Source organism: Bos indicus, chromosome 1 (genome assembly GCF_029378745.1).
Source record: "Bos indicus isolate NIAB-ARS_2022 breed Sahiwal x Tharparkar chromosome 1, NIAB-ARS_B.indTharparkar_mat_pri_1.0, whole genome shotgun sequence".
In the NCBI taxonomy this organism is placed as follows: Eukaryota; Metazoa; Chordata; class Mammalia; order Artiodactyla; family Bovidae; genus Bos; species Bos indicus.
Genome location: NC_091760.1, coordinates 120,225,261 through 120,244,914, shown reverse-complemented (window position 1 = coordinate 120,244,914; position 19,654 = coordinate 120,225,261).

The window sequence follows — 19,654 nt, the reverse complement described above, 5'->3', positions numbered from 1 at the left end:
CTATTATCTATCCTTATATGCAAGCACCATTTACAATTTTGGGTGAAGAGTTCATAAAGAGGAAATGTTTTTAACTAGGAAAAGACTCAGCCAAACACGGATGGTCCTCTCATAGCCACTTCCTCTGTTTCTAATCATCTACTATTGATTTACTCCAGTTTTAAGAGATCTCTTCATCCATTCCTGTATCCTAGTGTACTTGCCCAAATCCCAGTATTGCTGCAAACATACACATTGTATATTTCCTCTCTCTTGGACAAATTCCACACCTAACATCCCCCACCCCACAGCAGTCTAACTGGTCGCCTTACATATTCATGGCTCACGTGACCCCACACATGTCACAGTTCACCAGCTTCCCTGGATTATTTACTTGGTTTTCTTCCTTCACGAACATTTTTTTTGCCCTCTTGCCTGTGAACTCTCAAGTACGTGTCACGACTGAAGAAACGAACATATCACGAATCTGGGAGCATTTATTCAAAGGCATATCTGATAAACATTAAACATCTGAGGTTCAAAAATTATACCTTAGGCAAATAGTGAAGGAAAATTTACCTATATAATTTAAAGGCAATACAATCTGGTAGAAATGAAGATTACTATAAATATTTCCTTTCTACTCCTGTTTGAATTTATCTATTGGACCTCCTTTCTAGTCTCTGACAGTTTTTTGGCCAACTTAGTGCTAATATGTCACCAGTCAAGCCAGCAACAACAAGGAAATCCTATTGTAGGGGAAAAAAATTAAAGCCTTTAAAAATATTGTTGATTGAGGAACATAGAAAACATCATTTAAAAGCCTTCTAAATTACCATTCCCTTCGTTGCTGCTAAATTTCCCTTTGTCTCATTTCATGCAGCTGGCCTGAATGATGACAGAGTGGTTTGTGATTATGTGGGTGACATTAGGCGCCAGCTGAAATGGACACTAAAGGAAGAACCCAGCATCCTGCATCTATAATTCCTGCTACATTTGGCACTGCACCAACTTTACAAATATGCAGCCTTCCTCCTTTTTTTTTTCCTGTAAATCCCATGGCCGATGAATGCTGCTATGGCAACGGATGCCTGGAAAGCCAGGGGGGCATGGCTATAAAAAGAGTTTCGGAGCATCATGGTAACTGGGAGCCTAGTGGCAGACTCTCAGGCAACCATGCGCTGTTTAACATCCTGTCTAGAAGCAAACACTTCCACCAAATTTATTTACCTATGTTGTCGAATCACTTGCTACAGAATTCAAAGGGCTCTTATTGCTATGATGGTTTTCATTTTCAATTATTGTATGGTTCATTCCAATCACACAGGTACATTTCCAACAGTTATAAGAAGCTTCCTAAAATAGACTTTTAGAAACCGAGCACAGCTGTCAAAATAATGTTATCGTCTTCAAGAATCTGTTTCGAAGATAGTTATTCCAAAGAAATTTAAAAGTTATATTCCTATATTAGCACACTAAGTAGTTCATACCAGTTTAGTAAATCAAATATTCCATACTGCTAGCTTAATAAGATGGGGAGTCATGCATGAAATGACTGCCAGGTTAATGACATAGGGAGCCATGCATGGCATGTATTTGCATATAATAGCACAGAATGTTCTCCTAAATCCTTTAAATTACTCATCAATTCTTAAACAGGCATTTAACTAAATCCCCATTCAGAATCAGGAACAAAGTTAAAAAAAAAAAAAACACCTACATATTTGAAGTGATGAGATCAGAGCTGAACAAAACCTAAAGGTTTATTTGGTGTTGGAAATTCTAGCCCTGGGGAAAGAGTTACCGATCTGCATAAAGAAACAAATACGTCTCCTGAGCCAGCACACGCCAGCATCAGTCTGCTTTCCAGGACTGCCTCTAGCACATATACAGGGAGCACAGATCAGAAGTTTCACCACTAACCTCAGAAATAAAGATGCATTTCTAAAGCACTACAAAGCATGTAGATTAAATCTACCGTCATTCACTGTGCACAATATTTTGATGGGCCTAATTCTGAACAAAATGCACAGGCTTGCTTTAAGTTGACAACCTGTACATCCAAGGTATTGAGGAGAATATCATTACTCCCAAAGCTCCTTGTTTGTAACTGGTTATGCAACCTTCCATACAAAATGAGCAGATTTCTTACTATCAAAACAGTTTTGAGCACCAGCTGTTACTCAGAGGAAATCAGAAAACACCCGTGTCACACAAAGGCTATTTTCGCTATTTGAGTCATGGTCTACCAAGAGCTTCATTAGTCTTCACAAACACTCATTATGAGAAGAGAGGTACAAACAGCCTTAAAACCAAAGCCCATTCAATAAAGAAAACATGTTTCAATGCAAAGATTTAGGTAATTGGTCTTCTTTTCCTGCTCTATCTAGTAATAAAGGCAACTAATTGTTGTTGAGCATGGATTCTATGTCTAGTGCATCAAGTGCATTATTCTGTAGCCTCATGATTATCTTCAATGTACCTTTATCTCCATTTTTACAGACAGGGAAACTGAGCCTCAGAAAAATTAAGTAACTTGATTGAATAGAAGCTAATGCCAAGATTTAAAGTCTCTTCTGTCTCAATTTAAATCTCATTCCCTTCCCACTAACCATACTATATACCTTTCCAAGGTATATTTATTAGCAGAAATTAGCAAAAACAGAAATTATGTACTGAGAGAATAGGGAAAATAGGCTCAAGAATTTTATTTTAAAAATGTTCTGGCTTTGCTAGGTTTCTTACACTGCCATCATTCATATCCTGTGCCAATACAAAAGAGAGGTGAATTCCAACACCAGTCGCTTTTCTTGGTATAGCTATTCCCCCTGAAAGTTTTGGTTGTTTTCAACTGATTGATTACTAGCTAAAATATCCCAAGGGTGTATTTTGTTGCAAACGAATATCTTGAGGCAATTCTAAACTGTAGATCTGGAAATATAAAGCAAAAGCCCACTCACTGACAACAGAGGAAGGAAGTACGTATGTGAATCTTTACGTATGGTCAGTGGGTTGATATAAACTCCATAAAGCAACGTTCTCTTTTAAATGCAGCACTTCCTTAACTGTCCATTATGTCTGATTGGAAAATGAGATCCTTTCCCAAAAAATGGGTAGCTTTTCTGTGAGATAAAATAGTAGCCATAGCTATAGCATGTGTCTCTGACTAAGGTGGTTTTGGCAGTCAGCTGCTGAAACATTATTTGCAGCACTTACTTAATATTTATCCAATAAACATAAATATGATAGCTTTTAAGTTGTAAAATATAGCTCCGCAATTGTATAAGAAACAAGAGTGTGTTTTTTAACTTGACTCATAGGTTGCATATAAAGAAATGCATATGTAAATGAAGAAAATATAGATATCTGATATAGCATCAAATAAGGAGATACAAAAATAAATAAAGCATAGTATTTTGCCCATCTGGAGCTCATAGTCTAATGAAGAAAAATTCTTGCAAATATTAATCTTTAGCTTCTACAATAAAATTGAAGCACAGAGAGATAAATTTAATCCAGGCAGAGATGGGTGGTAGGGAGGTTGGGGAAGGTTTCCCAGGTGATATCTAAGTGAAAATGACAAGAAGGATACAAAGGACTTGTATCCTTGTTTTGTAGTATCCAACTACTTGTTTTGTAGTGCTTTAGAAATGCATCTTTATTTCTGAGGTTAGTGGTGAAACTTCTCATCTGTGCTCCCTGTATATGTGCTAGAGGCAGTCCTGGAAAGGATACAAGGCAGCTGTAGGGAGAGGGAGCTTAGTGTGTCAGTCACACACTTTGGAGTAATACGCAGCCAGGAAAGTTTGAGAATTACATGCAGCTCAGAGGTGCCTGATGGGGCAATGGTCTTCTCAATATCCAGGCAGTGTTCACCTCTAGAAAACACTATGATGGCATGAGTGTTAAAACAGTGCTGAGCTAAATAACTGTTAAATGTAGTTACAGCCAGCATGCTTTCTGATCCAAAAGACAGCTGATGATGATGCCATTGGGTAAAATTTGAGGTCTGATTTTCTCAAAAAAATCTGCACTACCTGATCATTGTCAAAAGAAAATAAACTGAGTTAGCTAATAGACTACATATAATCTCTGTTCCTTGTATAATCTATAACTACTTTTTTGCTGGTTTAGATTTAACATTTCTTTTCTTAAACTCTACATACACAAAATTGGATTACACATGATACTTGATTCACATTTACTTATAATCAGTCTACACATGTCCTGTTTTTCTTCTTTCAACTATTTATTAACATTTTGGTAACATAATAACCACCAAGAAGCCCAACACTTCAAAACAAAACTATGACCTAATCAGTTCACTCGCTTAGTTAGTCATATCTGACTTTTTATGACCCCATGGACTGCAGCACGCCAGGCTTCCCTCTCTATCACCAACTCCAGGAGCTTGCTCAAACTCATGTCCATCAAATCAGGGATGCCATCCAAACATCTCATCTTCTGTTGTCCCCTTCTCCTCCTGCCTTTTCTGATGAGTTAGTTCTTTTCTGATGAGTTAGTTCTTCACATCAGGTAGCCAAAGTATTGGAGCTTCAGCTGCAGCATCAGTCCTTCCAATGAATATTCAGGATTGATTTCCTTTAGGATGGATTGGCTGAATCTCCTTGCAATCCAAGGGACTCTCAAGAGTCTTCTCTAACAACACAGTTCAAAAGCATCAATTCTTTGGCGCTCAGCTTTCTTTATAGTCCAACTCTCACGTGCATGCATGACTACTGGAAAAACCATAACCTTGATGAGACGGACCTTTTTTGGCAAAGTAATGTGTCTGCTTTTTAATAAGCTGTCTAGGTTGGTGATAACTTTTCTTCCAAAGAGAAAGCGTCTTTTAATTTCATGGCTGCAGTCACCATCTGCAGTGATTTTGGACCCCCCAAAATAAAATCTGCCACTGTTTCCACTGTTTCCCCATCTATTTGCCATGAAGTTATGGGACTGGATGCCAAACTGGACAGCTACATGTAAAAGAATGAAATTAGAACAATCTTTAACACCACATACAAAAATAAAGTCAAATAGATTGAATACCTAAATATGATCAGATATTATAAAACTCCTAAAGGAAAACATAGGCAGGACACACTTTGATATAAATTTCAGCAATATCTTTCTTGATCCATTTTCCAGAGCAATAAAATAAAAACAAAAATAAGCAAATGGGATATAATTAAAAGCTTTTGCATAGCAAAGCAAATCATAAACAAAATGAAAACACATTCTACAGAATGGGAGAAAATATTTCCAAACAATACTAGTGGCAAGGGATTAGTTTCCAAAATACACAAATATACAAACAGCTCATATATTTTAATATATATAAAAATAACTCAATCAAAAATGGGCAGAAGACCTAAACAGACATTTCTCCAAAAAAAAACATACAGATGGCCAGCAGACACATGAAAAGATGCTCAATATCACTAATAATTAGAGAAATGAAAATGAAAACTACAATGCAGTATCTCACCTTACACTCATCAAAATGACCATCATTAAAAAGCCTGCAAATAATAAATGCTGGCGAAAGTGTAGAGAAAAAGAAACCCTCCTACATTGTTAGTAGGAATGTAAACTGGTACACCCACTATGGAAAACAGTATAAAGGATCCTTAAAAAACTAAAAATAGAGTTACCATAGGATCCTGCAATCCACTCGTTGGAATATATTCAGAGAAAACTATAATTCAAAAACATACATGCACCTCAATGTTCATAGCAACACTGTTTTTAATAGCCAAGCCAAGACATAAAAACAATCCAAGTATCCATTGACAGATAAATGGATAAAGAAGATATGGTGTGTGTGTATATACATATATATATATATATATAATATATAATGGAAATTTACTCAACCATAAAAAAGACTGAAATAATGCCATTTGTGTTATCATATTATTTATCACGCAAAGAGTTGATTCATTGGAAAAGACTCTGATGCTGGGAGGGATTGGGGGCAGGAGGAGAAGGGGACGACAGAGGATGAGATGGCTAGATGGCATCACTGACTCGATGGATGTGAGTCTGAGTGAACTCTGGGAGTTGGTGATGGACAGGGAGGCCTGGTGTGCTGCGATTCACAGGGTCACAAAGAGTCGGACACACGACTGAACGACTGAACTGAACTGAACTGAAATCAGATAGAGAAAGACAAATATCATATATTACTTATAGGTAGAATCTAAAGAAAATGAAACAAAGGAACTTATTTACAAAACAGACTCACAAACACAGAAAACAAACATATAGTTGCCAAAGGGGATATAGCAGGGGGCTATCCCCTTTGGTAGCAGGGAGGAATAAATTAGGAGTTTGGGATTAACATATACACACTACAACATACAAAATAGATAACCAAGAAGGACCTATTGTATAGCAAAGTGGTTACATTCAATAACTTATAAAAACCTACAATGGAAAAAAATCTGAAAAAGAATATATACATGTATCCGTTCAGTTCAGTTCAGTCACTCAGTCGTGTCCGACTCTTTGCGATCCCATGAACCACAGCATGCCAGGCCTCTTTGTCCATCACCAACTCCCAGAGTCCACCCAAACCCATGTCCATTGTTTGGTGATGCCATCCAACCATCTCATCTTTTGTCACCCCCTTCTCCTCCTACCTTCAATCTTTCCCAGCATCAGGGTCTTTTCAAATGAGTCAGCTCTTCGCATCAAGTGCCCAAAGTATTGGAGTTTCATATGTATATACACACATACATATAAAACTGAATCAGTTTGCTATATATCTAAATTAATTATACTTCATTTAAAAAATAGTTAAAAATCAATTGAACTACACACTAAAAAATATATTGTATGATGCCTTAAAAATAAAATTATACATGTAATTAAAAAATTTGAAATGACAGTCATAAACAGGAACACACAGTAACTCATTTTATATATAATTCATTAGAATGGGTTTCGTTAAAATATATATTGTGACCCTTATAAATTAATTTAACCTTATAGCTAATCAGAAAGAAACCACCTTACAGTTCACCCCATATAATCTTGTCAGTTAATTTTAACAGTTACTCAATATTTTTTTAATCAATGCCTTTTTTGCTCAGATCAGCTAGAGTTTGTTTTGGCTGTTTGCAAATAAAAACCCTAACTAGTACAATTTCCAAAGCTGTAAAAGAAGCTACAAGGATTATTATACAACACTGTAGTCAATATTTTATAATAACTATAAATGGAGTATAACTTTAAAAATTTATGACTAACTATATGATACACCAGCAACATAATATTTTGCAACAAATATGCTTCAATTAAAAAAAGAAGAAAAATGAAAGGAAAGAAAATGTAAAAAACCTGAAAGAAGGTAGAGGAGAAAAAAATGAAAAAAACTGGGGAACCATAATCAAAAAACAGAAAATAGTATGGCAGAAATATGTCCAAATATACTAGTATGTACAATAAATGTGGACACCTGGGTTCAATCCCTGGGTTGGGAAGATTGCCTGGAGAAGGAAATGGCAACCCAGTCCCGTATTCTTGCCTGGAACATTTCATGGACAGAGGAGCCTGGCAGGCTACAGTCCCTGGACTCACAGAGTCGGACTGAGAGATCTAGCAGAGCATGCACACAGAGCTGTCCTGAGTCAGGGCAAGAGGGCTGGGTTTTTAAATCTCAGAGAGATGTGGCCATGGGCCAGGTGGATCTCTTGACTGAGACAATTCCTGAAGAAGGCTGACTGCTAGCAATGCTCTCAGCAGCCGGGGTGACAAGTCTTTTCCAAAGGAGCATCTAAGCAGCACATCGTAGCACCCTCACAATTACAGATGACCAGATTTAGCATATGTGAAGATGGGAGAGGAAAGTTCAGGGAAAAAATAAAATGTTTCGAATACTTAATCACAATAAAAACATTTTGTGAGGTAAACCGTTTTATTAAGGTTGGTATTCCCATAGGTTAACCTTTCACTGATGTGAGCTGAACCCATGTATAATTCACAAGCACGAGGTTCCTGGGGGAAAACCATAGACCATGGCCTCCACGTCAAGCAGTTTGAGAAGCATATGGGGATTGAAGCTATCAAGCCTACTTGTTGTCTTAATAGCTCATTCAGGTTTCACCTCGGAGATTTTCATCAAGCACCCATATAATCTGAAAAAATAACAGGCCAGTCATACTAAAACCTGAGAGAGATGGTTCCATTTCTTGGGTGATTTAATTACTACCTAGCATTTACTATTACTTGGAAATGCAGGCACTGAAGAACTGGGTAAAGTGATGAAGCATCTTTCATGATTGCTCAAATATTAAGTGTACCCATCATTGCCAAAAGATAGGGACCAAAAAAATCAGAGGCAGAATTTGTTTAAAGATCAAAGTAGGATCTATAAGGTTAATTGTCAAGGTAAGAAGCATATGTCTAAACAAAAAAGAAGAAAAATATTATTCTAAAAAATATCAAACCAGCTTGTGTTATTCCCATTTCTGTACAAATGTGTTTATGAGCATGTATTAAAGTAGAAAAATCATAGTTGAATATCTACTCATATACAGGTTATCTATGAGATATTAACTGAATAAAAGCAAAAACAAGTTGAAAGGAAATGTGTATATTATGCTACTATCCTGGTGATAAAATAATCAACCAACCAAAACTATATTTTTCTGCATTTATGTGCTTATATGCATTTATGTGAGCAAGTATAAAAGCAAAACTAGTAATATGCGAATGGGAGTGAAAAGACTGTGTGATAATTGGCATTTTATCGCATCTTTGCTGCATATTGTTTCACCAGTTACAATAAGGACTATTCGTTTTTCAGTTGAAAAACACAGGAAGAAATTCATACAAATGAAAACAACATAGAACAACACATAGATCCAGTTCATAAAGTGGGAATTTTAGGGCTATTTTTTTAAAAGCAGCTCTACAAATCATTTAGAAGAGCCAAAACACCTTTCAAGGAGCTTGGCGTGAAAAATAAGCATATATGATACAGGAACAAAGAGTTTTTCTTTTTTGTCTATAGCATGTGGTACAATCTTAACCTAAGAAGCAATCTGAGCTAATCAGCCTGTCCTACTCATATGGGGCCATTCAGAGTAGAACAAATCTTTACCAAAAATGGTACAATGACCTGAGGGAAATAATTAAAGAATGACTTTTATGAATTACTAGGGTTAGTTTGGATAGAAGATATTTGTTTTAGATTTTGCCTTATAAGATAAATTGGCTCAATAAGTGCTGCTCTATAGGCCTAAAGATTTACAAAAAAAATGTAGTATTACAGAAAAATATGAAGAGCTTTTCTGGATGGGGGAATTCTAATGGGAGGAAAATTTACAATATCCAGTGGATAAATGAGAGATATTGGATTAGCTGATGATCTAAGAGATATTGAATTAGCTGATGATCTACAGTGGACTAATTTAAAAGAGGCTATAAGACCATTGTGAAAATTCCTTAAAGGACTCATAAGTGGATTCTATTTTGTAAGTGGAAAAAACTGAACATGAGAAAGACCTTTGGATTATGAATTATACTAAAATCTCTAAATATATTAGAATAAATTAAAATCAAATGGGACCGTGTACATAAAACTCTATCAAATTTCTCCCAGTGTTGAGAAGAGTTAAACTTAATAATAATAATTTTAAATGTCCTCAAACTTCAGGTTTCATAGTTCACAACTTGATTTAATGTGAAAAATTTCTTTCAAAAGTGAATAGTGCATAATCATGTTCCATAGAGCTTTCTGTGTCATAAATATCTACTACAATCAGTGCTGTCTTACTTATCTGTCTTCTACATAGCCAGGCCTCTAGTTTGGATGAATTTAGTGTACGAGTAAACCTATTTTCTTAAAAATGAGGCCAATATATAAGAAGAAAATTCTATTAGGGAAGAGCACCTATAATCTTAGCTGAATGATCTAAAAACATTACATCCACTTTTCATGAAATGAAAACCACAGGACTTCATAAATTCTTCCTTTGTGGAGAACAACTTGGTGCATCTGAAAGCATGATCCATCTATACAATACATGAAAACAACTCGGAACAGGCGTGAAAACCAGCCAAAGCAAGGCGAGATCCCACTGTGCAAACCTGAATCCCATGCAGACAATTTCAAGATTATTTATTGCATCTTGGTGTTACAGGGAATGAAGACGACTAATTGTGCATAACCATTTTTCAAATGGCTTCCATATCAAAAATGTCTATTAAATTCAGCACTACTTCTTTTTCCTGACTCCCAGTTTATCCAAGTCTGCAGTTGACATTGATTTATTTTTCATGTAAAGTATTGGGTCTTGCAGTGTGCCCAGCACTTAGCCAGGCATGCTCACAAGTCATATAATCCAGTCTCTAGCACAGACTGTCTCTCCATTTTCAGTTCAGTTCAGTCACTCAGTTGTATTTGACTCTTTGAGACCCCATGGACCGCAGCATGCCAAGTCTCCCTGTCTATCACCAACTCCCGGAGTTTACCCAAACTCATCTCCATTGAGTCAGTGATGCCATCCAACCATCTCATCCTCTGTTGTCCCCTTCTCCTCCTGCCTTCAATTTTTCCCGGCATCACGGTCTTTTTAAATGAGTCAGCTCTTCGCATCAATTGGCCGAAGTATTGGAGTTTCAGCTTAAGCATCAGTCCTTCCAATGAGCACTCAGGACTGATCTCTTTTAGGATGGACTGGTTGGATCTCCTTGCAGTCCAGGGGACTCTAAAGAGTCTACTCCAACACCACAGTTCAAAAGCATCAATTCTTCAGTGCTCAATTTTCTTTATAGTCCAACTCTCACATCCATACATGATTACTGAAAAAACCATAGCCTTGATGAGATGGACTTTTGTTGGCAAAGTAATGTCTCTGCTTCTTAATATGCTATCTCTCCATTTTACAAATGAGTAAACTGAGGGCAAGAAATATTCAGCACTGTGTCCAAGGTCATACAAACAATTAATGACTAGCCTGGGTCATAGCTCAGTTGGTAAAGAATCCGCCTGCAATGCAGGAGACCCCGATTCCATTCCTGGGTTGAGAAGATCCCCTGGAGAAGGGAAAGGCTACCCACTCTAGTATTCTGGCCTGGAGAGTTGCTGGCATTGCTTGTTAAATAAACCATTCTTTCCTTCTGCATTAAGTTTTTAACTTTCGTTATACACTAGATTCATGAACATACTGGCATCTGTTTCTGGGATCTTGTCATTTTGGATCCCATACTATCTCAAAAGCACAAGCGGCACCAATTTTCTGCCAGACTCTGTCACTTAGCAAACATACATTGAGTGTAACATGGAATAAGAGTTATGAAAATACAAAAAAGGGTGGTCACTCCTCCCATAGGGTCTTACAGCTTGTCGCAGGTAACAGGGTGATATCACACACATACATAAAGTGTTAATCAACAATACCATGTGTTATCTTTCATGGCAAGACAAAATGTGCAGGAGAAACAGCTAGTGATAGATGGTTTCAAATCAGAAGTGAACACAGTATAGACTGTAATGTGCAGAGGAAATTTGGAGCAAGGGGAACTGACATAGCCCTTGAAATGAAATTAGATGACTAATACCAGAACCCAGGAGCTCCAAATATTTCAGCATGCAGATTCCTCTCATTTTGTGACTATAGGAAAAATCAGAAAATACTTTTATTATGCTAGCATCATAGTTAATAACTGCTACCAATCACAGTAAAAATGCATAATCTTAAAATAACATTCAATATTGATGGCTCAATTATTTCTATTTTGGTCTTAAAAATATTTGTTTTTTGAATTATGATGGTATTGCTTTAAAAATTCTAGTTTCATAGCATTAAAAAAGTCATCCAAAGCAAATATCCAAAGCAAGTATCTCACTGAATGGTGAGATACAACTAGTCTGCCTTCATCCACTTATGTAAAATTCTAGGGCACATAGGAATAGGAGAGTTCAGGACTCAGGCTTGGTTTTTGGTTCTGTTTCTTTTCACCTGTGATGTGTGAAGACTGCTGCCCCTTGTTGTAGAGGTAGTCCATCATAACGCCATTAATAGATCTCACCAGAATAAGTTTTCATTACTGTGGATATTGGATAAGGCCTTGCCAGAAGGCCTTCAATACCCTATGGATAAGATGTGCTAAGTCCCCAAATTAGGTACATGCGTCTTTGGGCAAAAATTTGAGGGTTTATACTGGGTTTGAGGAGCTCTGATCAAGATGTTTCCCCGGGGTGACAAACCCATAATTGCACTTATCAGCTCTAGGCTACCTTGATTAATGCAACCTTCTGTGATTTATCACCCAGACTGTTTTTAAACAGGTGCTCTCCTCATTGTAATAGACTAGAGATGTTCAAGAATGCCCATATGGGCTTGTTTTAGTTATTCATTTGGTGAAATTTCCTGAGGACACATTACAAGCAAAATAAAAAAACCAGTCATTTTGTAGCTACCTGGGATTAGTTGATGTCAGACTGGATGTTTTCAGCCCAACCTCCTTAATGCTTTAAAAGGAAGTTTCTGCTTTTTATTCCTGTTATTCTCCGACCACCACACATGTATCCTGACATTCAAAGCATTGGGGTAAGGCAGTGTCTGCCAGATCACTTCTCTCCACTGTGTATGTGTGTGTGTGTGTGTGTATGCTCAGTCACTCAGTCAAGTCATATCCTACTCTGTGACCCCATGGACTGCAGCCCTCCAGGCTCCTCTGTCCATGGGATTTCCCAGGCAAGAATACTGGTGTGAGCTGCCATGACCTCCTCCAGGGGATCTTCCTGACCCTGGGATTGAACCCATGTTTCTTGTGTCTCCTGCATTGACAGACAGATTCTTTACCACTTTGCTACCTGGGAAGCTCTCACTCATTGAAGTTTTGAAGTGAGTAGCTGGGAGAAGGGAGGTACCATAGAAATGGAGAAGGTGGGCGTTTTCAGTTGGGGCATAGAGACATTGAGGCTCCTGTGGGCATTGAGGTGGAGATGTTGAGTGAGCAATTAAAAATTAAACCATAAAAAGTTTACCTCCTCAGGAAATGTGCTACCTTCTAGGGGCCATTCTATGATATGACACAAAGCTGCTCTTTCCTGTCCTCCAATAGTATGTCTAAGAAAACTGTTCCCTCTTGTAGGAAAGGCTCAGGATATATGTTGGGATAGGGGCAGAGGTCAGAGGAAAACAACTCCAAGGACAGATCTGGATCGTTCCATTTCTCCTAAAAAACGAGGCTTGGCCCAACAATCACCACCTCCCTGTAAATTTAAATTTGTTGTGAAAATCTTGGGCCTGTAATTACCTGAAGGATAGAACCTCCCGTGTTCCTCATTGCCTATGCGAAGAGATAATCTGAAGATATTTGAGATCTAGCATTTCTCAGTTTGGAAAATGGTGACAGACAAGGAAACCCTCATTAGCATTTCCATTTTGCATTTCAAATAGAAGGGAGGGGGTGTTCAAAACTGAGCCTGCTAAAGCTTTAAAGCATCCCTTAATTACATGTTTGGTAATGCCTGAAAGGCTGAGGAGTCCCTGAAAAAAAAAAAAAAAAGAGTGCTGACTAAATCTCTATGCCTTTTGAGGGTGGATAGGAAGAACGCAAAGAATCTTAAAGTCTCAGGGTGGAAGGAGGCTGCAAAGGTGATTTATTATTTTCCACTCCTTCACTGTGGTGAGGATAGGAGAGAGGAGGGGGGAAGGCTATGAAAATGGTCCCAAAGTGATGGGGTTCTCTCCTCTCTTAAACAGCCATCTTACCAGGAGACCCACAGCCTTCCTGGCAGGCTGCTCCAGCATCTACTGACTGATGGTCAAAATTCATGTCTCTCATCTCACCTAAATAGTTCAGAGCTAATAACTCATTCTCTTTGGGCTATTAATGATAAACCATTTGTAAAGACAGGCTTAATTTCTAAACTGTATAGCACAAACTATGAGATGGAAGTATCAGGTACAGAGACTTTGAGAAATGTTTTCTTATTTCTTTTTAATCCTTCCTTTTGTCTTACACAAACCTTTTTTTCCCCCTCTTCTCCCTTTTCCTCATTTATCATCTTATTCATCAATTACAGTATTACTTTGTGTTAACAAGATATTATCAATTTCAAAGCTTTTAGCAATATTCATTTTTTGAATGTAAACATTAAAGTGGGTGTCTGAGTATCTTGAAATAGCCAATATTTCCTAGCATTATCTAATTGAATATTTCTAATATTAGACGTATCTAACATTGGAATGCTATTTGCTATAAGAACTTTTCATGTAAATTGTCTAGATTAAAAACAAATGAGATGTTCACGTATGGCATAAACCATCACAATATTGTAGAATAATTATCCTCCAATTAAAAATAAAATAAAATTAGAAAAAAATGAGAAAGCCTTACCAAGAAAATTGACTTTATCATGCTATATCTTATCAGTATCCTGTCCCCATTGGCCACCCACATCCTCTTACTCTCACCGAGCCACGACTGTTTCCCATCCTCACTGTTCTCTCCCATTCATTCTACTCAGCGTCTCCTTCTGGTCCACCCACCACAAACACCCATCTTCTCCTAGCAAGGTTCCTCCACACTCACTGTTCAACACGTGAAACTTCACACCTCGTGTTTCTCTCATGCCTCTCATTTTCACTTGCACTTGCTGTTACCTTTTCCTACCTGACCCTTTCTGGGGTGATTATTGGAGCATGACCCTCCTTACTCAGCTGCAGAATATAACTGCCATCTACCTCTCCCCCAAAATTCAATAGTGATTAAAAAGAAATAAAACAACTGTAAGAGATATTGCCTATAGTATATAGTTCTATCAATCTAGACCTATGAATATTAATCCTTTTTTAGTCATGAAACCCTTTGAGAATCTGCTGAAAACTAGAAACTTTAGAAAAGTACACAGAATTGTGTATATATTCAAATCAGAGTATGTGGATCCCTGTCACTAGGTTAGGCACTTCTAGGTGAACTAAGGTACATCTTGGACTGAGATGGCCACTTAGAAATCATGGTCCCCAAACAATATCATTTGTGGGATTCTGGAATCCATCTCACTGAGCAGCTCCCTAATGTTAAGCCCACAGTACATGACTGAAAAACACCCGAAGAGCACCACCCAAGAAAGTTGTTTGGTTGCTAAGTCATGCCTGATTTGGCGATCTCATGGACTGCAGCATGCCAGACTCTTTTTTCCTCCACTGTCTCCTGGAGTCTGCTCTAAGTCATGTCCATTGAGTCGGTGATGCTATCTAACCATCTCTCTGCCGCCCTCTTCTCCTTTTGCCCTCCATCTTTCCCAGTATTAGGGTCTTTTCCAGTGAGTTGGCTCATTGCATCAGATGACCAAAGTATTGGTACTTGAGATTGCAGTCAAAGAAGAATTATAATTGAGGAGCGTGGCCACTCACTCATACCTCTTTCAGGTTCAGAAATCCTGGTTTCTTTCATTCCCAGGAAACCTCACCAGGCACACTCCCACCTGTTAACTCTGCTGCTTGCCTTTGCTCCTTCACAGATCTGCAGAGTTAACACCTATGGTTGACATTCGCTTTCTGGAGGTTTTTCCTCAGCTACCACTTTCTCAGTGAGGCCACCCTATTTTAGAATGGAAAAGATTCCCACTCTCCACACGATTCCATTTCTCTTCCTTGTTGTTTAGTCACTGTTAGTCATTGTTGCTTAGTCACTCAGTCGTGTCCATCTCTTTTGTGACCCCATGGACTGTAGCTTACCAGGCTCCCCCATCCATTGGATTTCCAGGCAAGAATATGGGCGTTGGCTGCCATTTCCTTCTCCAGGGTATCTTCCTGACCCAGGGATTGAACCTGGGTTCATGCAAAAGCAGGTGGATTCTTTACTGCTGAGCCACTTTACTTCTTTTATTGCCTGTCTCCTTCCACCGAATGAGAACGTTCTGTTTTGTTCACTGGCCTACTCTCAGCCCCTAGAATAATGCTTAACAGAAGATGCTCAGATATTTGTTGAATGAGTAAATGAACAAAAACATGAAGGCACCCCTCTTTCTAACTGCCTGCCAGGAAGCTCAGGATAAAATTTTCAGTTGATCAATGTAACATGTATATCACTTTGTGGTATGCATTTTTGTATTCAGCTTACTCCTGGCTTAATTTTATTTTTTCCATCCTTTTATGCCTTTTCTCTCATTTTCTCAGTCACATATTTTGTCCTTTTTGTGTGTGTATTATATATAATTTTATCAACCCCTTCAAATCTGTTTTAAAGGAAGCATGGAATTCATGCATTATTTTTCTTTCTTCACTGTTATCTCCTCTCTTCATTTTTTTATTTGTATATTTTAGAATGTTTCTCCCACTATTTTCTATCATCTCCACTATTTTGCTTTTTTTAGCCATATTTTTTGTATAGAAACATGTGTCCTAGCATACAAGTGAAGGTTGCAGTCTGTGATAGATAGATGATAGATAAATAAAGAGATAGAGATACATAGATAGATATAGAGATCCTGAATTTGTGTTATTTTGAATATAATTACAGAGGATAAATTTGTGAATGTTTGTCTTTCTGGAAAGTTTCTTCAGACAGTGGAATTTTTATTTCTAAACTTAACTGAAAATAAATTCCTTTTCTAGTATTCTAGTGAAAATGATCATCCAAAGGGCTTTTCTCTCCTCATGTGACTCAATGAGGTGTGTTTCTAAAACTGTCTCCACCAAAGTGTCCATAAAGGCAGAAGGAGAGAGCAAGTGTACACCAGCAGGACTTTTAAAGACTTGTATTTTCTCTTAAAAATACATAAGAAGCTGGCTTTCTATTACATTTTACATAAGGATAATACTTTAAATTCGGAGAAGGCAATGGTAACCCACTCCAGTACTCTTGCCTGGAAAATCCCATGGGCGGAGGAGCCTGGTAGGCTGCAGTCCATGGGGTCACGAAGAGTTGGACACAACTGAGTGACTTCGCTTTCACTTTTCACTTTCATACATTGGAGAAGGAAATGGTAACTCCGCTCCAGTGTTCTTGCCTGGAGAATCCCAGGGACAGGGGAGCCTGGTGGGCTGCCATCTATGGGGTTGCACAGAGTCAGACACGACTGAAGCTCCTTAACAGCAGCAGCAGCAACAATACTTTAAATTACTTATCATTGAGAGACATGGACTGCCCCTGAGCTGACATCAGGTAGATCCTGGACTTGCAACACTGATCTAGCACATCACTAGAGAGAAATTCTAGGGTTTATTAATTCCATGAAGATCGAGGATATCAGAGACAGAAGAGGCACTGCCTGATCTAATTCTTATTTTTAAGTCTCTGAATACTTCTACTATTTGAAAATAGTTTTTGACAAATTTTCTTTAACTGAATAGAATCCTTCTAAGTCCAGCACCAATGCCGCATCCTCCATGATCTTGATCTTTTACCTAATTCCCGTAATGGGAAATCAGGGCACCTATTCTAAGAGCAAGTGAACTAATAATATTTACTTAGATCCTAAAATGTACTTGAAGGAATGGACTGCAAAAAATGTAGGAGGGGTGCTGGCATTTACTGAATTCCTTTCATATATCAGCATGATCATTAATGATCTTATTTAATATTTGTACTGATTCCATAAGATTTCTGATGTTATTCTCAAATGAAGACACGTAAGCTAGATGTTGGTTAACTTGCCCTGACTCACACTGCTAGAAAGTTGCAATGATATTTAGAAATTTGAGTTTATTTAGTTTCAAAATCCACACTTTTTCATGACATTGAGGTCACCTCTTTGGTCTTGATAGCATTTACCTCTCTTAAAAAGAGAAAAACAAATGCATCTGTTAATTCTAAAAACAGAAATGCTAATCAGCATTGATACTGACTTTGTGTTTTAATGTTTTATCAACAAAGGAAGCCAGTTGTATTTCATTGCAACAATTTTTCTCTATGCTGCTTTCTATTTACCAAGAAGTGTTATGTCACTAAAGAATGAAAAGTTGGAAGAGAAGAAATGAAGAAGCTACTTCATGACTGGTAGCTTGAGCTACTGCCAGACTATTTACAGCTATCTGGAATTGGCTGAAAGTTGAGTAATATAGGTAATGTATCACATACATTATTATATATATGTGTGTGTGTGTGTTTTCTGTTATTTTTCAAATGTACAAAGAGACTATGCTGTGTGCTAAGTCACTTTAGTCATGTCCGACTCTGAGGTCCTCTGTCCTTGGGATTCTTCAGGCAAGAATACTGGAGTGGGTTGCCATGCTCTACTTTAGGGGATCTTCCAGACCCAGGGATCAAACCTGAATTTCTTTACATCTCCTGCATTTGCAGGTGGATTCTTTACCACTAGCATAATTCATTTAAATACAAAATGCATTTTACTGAATTCAGAATAGTTTTTGGACCTTGAGTATTTTCCTCTTTCAATGAATATTAAAGTATAACTGATAACACAGATATAATAAAAAATAGTATTTTATTTTAGAAAGAGGTTTTAATGCTAATTAAGGTCATGAGGGACTCCTAGATTTTTTTTTTAAAGAAGGAATTTTGTTCCATGTGGTTTTCAGAAGTACACTAAATTTACTTTTGAACTATTCTGCACTTTATCTGTCTCCAGAAAGATTTTGAAGTACATGGTGGATTTAATCCCATTAATCTTTGGAAATATGATGAGTGGTTCAGTTTCTGATTTTTCATAATCAGCTGTTCTAACTGTAAGATATTACTGCCTTATAGGGACATCTGCTGGTAGATAAATAAAGGTCTGGAACAATAAAATACTGCCTTCTCAGTGTTTGCCAGGGCATTGGTCTGAGGCTGTAGCCTTTCTCGTATGCATCTGCTTCAGATAGTATATGGCTGTTAAAATTCTAAGTAAATATTCTATCATTTCACAGTCCTATTCTTCTCAAGTCACATAAAACTTGCCTTTATTACAAATGTGCATTCTTCTCACAATAGATTCACACGTGTATTTAATTTTTATCTCTAGACTGACCATATATTATCCTGAAAACCTCACGCTTTCTGGAAGCTTATGTGCTCTGGGGCAGATGGCATGAAAATTGTAGCCCTCGGAGTTCACACTCTCCATCGTAAGCCATCACCTGTTCTGCTACTTTCTTTGGATTTCCAGATCCTCATGAAACATGCAAGAGAAAAGAAAAACCACTGTCTTCCCACATTGCAGAAACAAAAGTAAAGTAAATTTGATAATGTTATTAACGTCTCAAACTTTCAAACTCTAATTTTTTCATGGAGTTGGGGGGCTTCTTAATAATTTTAGCAGTAAGTCAAAACATTCTTCTCCCATTCAGCCACACCAGGTTATCCAGCAATAATTAGCTGTAGCTAAGTAATTATCACCTTACATTTGAAAAAGGATTACCTGATGAAAGTAAAGCAACTGGTAGTAATATTTCTACTAAACTTAACCATCGCCAGGAAGATGAAATAATTTATTTTCTTAGGGTGTTTCACTGAACAAGGATCACCTTCATACTCCATCTTTGGAAAAGCAGAACTGTGTTAAATCATATATTGTAGACTTAAAACTAAATTGCCCATAAAAGTCAATATTACCAAGAATACAGTGGAGCAGCTTATTCATGCCACTTCTTTAAACTCAATGCACATTAATGTGCTAATGTGACAGAAAATAATCATCATGTGCCTTCCCAGTGGTTTTTTCTCTATTGTTTATATATGTATATTTTTAAAGCAGGTAGAA